The sequence below is a fragment of the Gymnoscopelus microlampas genome, assembly GCF_963454915.1.
Source record: "Gymnoscopelus microlampas genome assembly, chromosome: 12".
NCBI classification, from domain to species: Eukaryota; Metazoa; Chordata; class Actinopteri; order Myctophiformes; family Myctophidae; genus Gymnoscopelus; species Gymnoscopelus microlampas.
In genome coordinates this window covers 7,404,489-7,408,510 of record NC_139949.1, presented here as the reverse complement: position 1 = coordinate 7,408,510, position 4,022 = coordinate 7,404,489, and positions in this window count along the sequence as shown.

The window sequence follows — 4,022 nt, the reverse complement described above, 5'->3', positions numbered from 1 at the left end:
GTCTGTCGGATTAACGCATGCCTCCCCTATCAGACTATCAGGCACGTTCACTGCTTTTCAGACTTTTTTTCATGCAGAATCATAATTGGAATCTGTATTGCCACATCACAGGTTTATTTAATATAATATAAATACATAAAACTGTGTGTTTACCATTGACACCCGTTGTAATGTGTTATGGTGTGTGTGTGTGTGTGTGTGTGTGTGTGTGTGTGTGTGTGTGTGTGTGTGTGTGTGTGTGTGTGTGTGTGTGTGCGTGTGTGCGTGTGTGCGTGTGTGTGCGCGCGCGCGCGGATGCATGCGTTCTCAGGTATCTTCACAGCACCGGTGAAAGGAGCTTATCACTTCACATTTACTGCAGCTGTCTGGCACAAATCACCAGAGACTATGTTTATCGAGATGCATAAAAATGACCAGAGACTCATGTTTAACCGGTGTCACAATAATCATGACGACATGGAATCTGTTTCTAATGGAGTGATCATAGAGCTGGAAGAGGGAGACACCGTTTACATGAGGTTACTTGCTAAGTACAGGCTCTATGATGACAGTGGCAACCACAGCACATGGAGTGGTGTTCTGGTTTATCCTATGTAACACTGGTACTGGTACCATTACTTTATAGAGTCCAGTGGTGTTCTGATCTATTCTATGGAACACTGGTACTAATTTATGGAGCTCCCATACTGCTCATAATCATTCTGTCAATAAACACATATTCAAAGCACAGATGTCCGTTTAGTGTAGGTTTTATGATTACTTTTTAGTACAATAATATATCTACAGTAGAAGTGATGTGACCAGTGATGATGTGTTTATATCCATATGTGACTCTGAAGTCCAACCTTGCATCACATGCAGGCCCCTATTAAGCACTTCTTAAATCCAGGTGTTATGCGGTAATTAAGTGATAGTGACACCACCAACGTGTGTGCAATCCCTATTATGCAAGTTGTGCTGAACGCAGACACTTAAGGAACAAGACTCTCCAGCATATTTTAGGCATGGGGGAGTGTTCATATGTTAATTAAGGGCGCAATGTGGTATCTGCTATTTTGCACCTTGATTTAAAACGACTCCTACCACTAAGACGTGGTCAGACCAAGTCTTAAGTGCAAAAATACATGTTTGGTTGTAAGGACACAGGCAGTTTAACAATCCCTGCTCAGTCAATTCTGAACTGATTGTTATAATTCAAAGTTCTCTATAATCTGTGAATTGTCTATTTTCATTAGGTGTATCAATGATTGTATTGTCTCTCCATCAAACGATATCAAGCAAAAAGGAAACATCGGCCGGTGACAGCGCACATATTATGCACGTATGGACAGACAGCCCTACTCACCCCATTTCAATCCATCCGATATGAAATACTTGTGTTCCACTCCAGGTGGCATTTCAAAGGTTTATTCCTTCATTAATCCAATGAAATAAAATCAAAATAAAGGTTTTTACAGCTGTTTTTAGCTTAGAAGTGTTCTCTTTTGCTTTTTCTCTCCTCTGGAGACCAGGATTTTAGTCGCTTGTTTTGGGCTTGTTTTCATAGACGTGGCTGCTAATTTCTCTCGCAAAATCTGGCAACGCTGCTGTCCACAAGTTGCTGTTACTTTCACTTTCACATAATGCTGCGCAAACAGATCTGATCTACAAGCATACAAGAGTCACGCAGCGACTGTTTTTTTTCTTGGAGATCAGATATTGGGCTGCAGTAGTCAGCATTGAGCAAATGTGTGAAACATGCCGATGTGTCCACTTTTGGGGAGATGCTTAGGCAACTGAGAATGTGAATATTATAATTATTAATATGATAATATTGGTTTCTTTCTCTTTTGTTCTCACCGCTTAACGCATGGAAAATAGCACTGCGTCTGGTGCTGATCTTAAAGACGCACTGCAGTGACATTTTCGGTCATTTTATTTTGAAGGTTCAATCTGAAACGTCGGCTCAACCGACTCTAAACCAATCAGAAGGTCCCACCCCTTCAGGCTATGGGACGTTGGATCTCAATCACTTCAGCCGTGCGCAACACGGCTAGTGTTTGTTTACAAGTGAGAGAGAGACGGCCAGTGAAGCACGTTTGCTACTACCTGGCTTATTTCTAACCTATAATGTTTTCAGATACATATTTAAGTGTGCAGATGAAGTTTAAAATGAGTAATACACTCATCTTCAATGAGATTCAAAACGGAGTATCTTTGTAATTAAAATCAGCTGTGTTTGAAGAACGTGCAGCTATGGGAATCAAACAGGTGCATGTAATCAAGATTAATTTATATTCATGAAGGCTGCGTTATGTCATCACGCAGCACGTTTTCGTTTACAGGAAGTAATTAAGATTGGCTTTTTAGGGACTTTAGATATAAAAATACACAAAAATGGGTTTTTTTCAGGTTTTTTGGCAACTATTGTTAGGTATGCACTATGCCCATATGATGACCATATGTACTAAAAGTGTGAAAAACATATTTTTCATTTCACTACACCTTTAAAGGGAATGGCAGCGGGTACTCTGATTGGATTGATTAAAGTAACGCCCAAACACACCCATGATGACTAATTCAGGGCCAATTTACCGCATAGCACCTTGGTGCAGTGTGCAGATTACCACACCCATAATAGCAAAGTGGCATTGGTCACGCCTCCACATCTTAAATTAAGGAATAAGACCTGGTGGTACTTAAGACACGCAAAATACAATATTATTGTTCTTTTTCAGTTTTCAATTTAAAGTGTTCAGATTGTGGAGAGAGCAGAATCTACAGTGCGCATGTTGTGTCAGGGTGCAGTATACTATGTATACATAGTCCATGGGCATATGTTGACTTAACACTGATGCTGTTAATAAAGCATATTCAGCAGATCAAAAATGTAAACTAGTAATGTAAGTGAATTGTAATCAGAGTCCATAGTTGGACAAATCTAATGAGCAGTGTAAAAGTTAGATCGTAATGTCACACACACACATTCAATATTAAATGTAGCTGCTCTGAACAAAGTGGTAGTGGCTTTACCTTCTTCCACTATTAAAATATCACTCTCTGACCAATCAGGTTAATCAAAGGTGAATCAATCCACCACCTGTCCTTTTATTGAAAGTTAAATTCACACCTTTATTAAGTTGATTAAATTATGTGTATACTGGATCCTCCTATAATGTCAACTGAGACATACAGTAACAACTACTTCTAATTCCTAAAGTTACACCTTTAAAAAGCAACAAAGAGAGACCCCACTTTTATCAACAATACACTGACATTTAGTTAGTGTCGCCAAGCAGTGATATTTATGCACCCAGTTGGTTCCTTAGATTGTAGATCGGCTACTTTCGCACTTAGCCTGGTAAACCCTCCCTCCGGAAATCTCATTTCCATTTGATTTCAGGAGAGAGTCTGGCCTGAACCGCCTTTCTGCAATAATCGCTGTGGGCTGGAGTTGGGCGGGAGTAATACCGTTGACTGACAACCCCTTCAACCAATGATCGTTTTTCCCCTTCAGCCAATCAGCAGTTCATGTTGACGAGCTCCAGACTATGTGACGCAACGGGACTTTTGGGACGGCCATGCCGAAAATAGGTTGCCTTATTGGGATACATGCGTGTCACTCCCCGCCCCTGCCGGTTCTCTAAATGTATATTTTTAAATAGGCTCTGTCATGATTAATTGACCACATATATGAAGTTAAACAAATAAATTCTATCCAAACGATATCTTAATAGTAAATTCCGTGCCTCAAAAAAGAAGTTTGAGACCGTTTTAAAACCCAAAATAAGAAGTCACGGCACTCGCAGAACAACAATGGCTGCCGTTCGTTTTTTTTCGGCCCCAGTCAGGCTGCACTCGGCTTCATTCGGGCTCACTCGAACTCGCCATCTGATTGGCCAACTGTCGCTGTCAATCACAGAACGATGTGCGACGACGCTGATAGGCTCGTCAGTTCGGCGTATAGAGCGATTATTGCAGAAAGGTGGTTCAGGCCAGACTCTCTCCTGAAATCAAATGGAAATGAGATTTCCGGAGGGAGG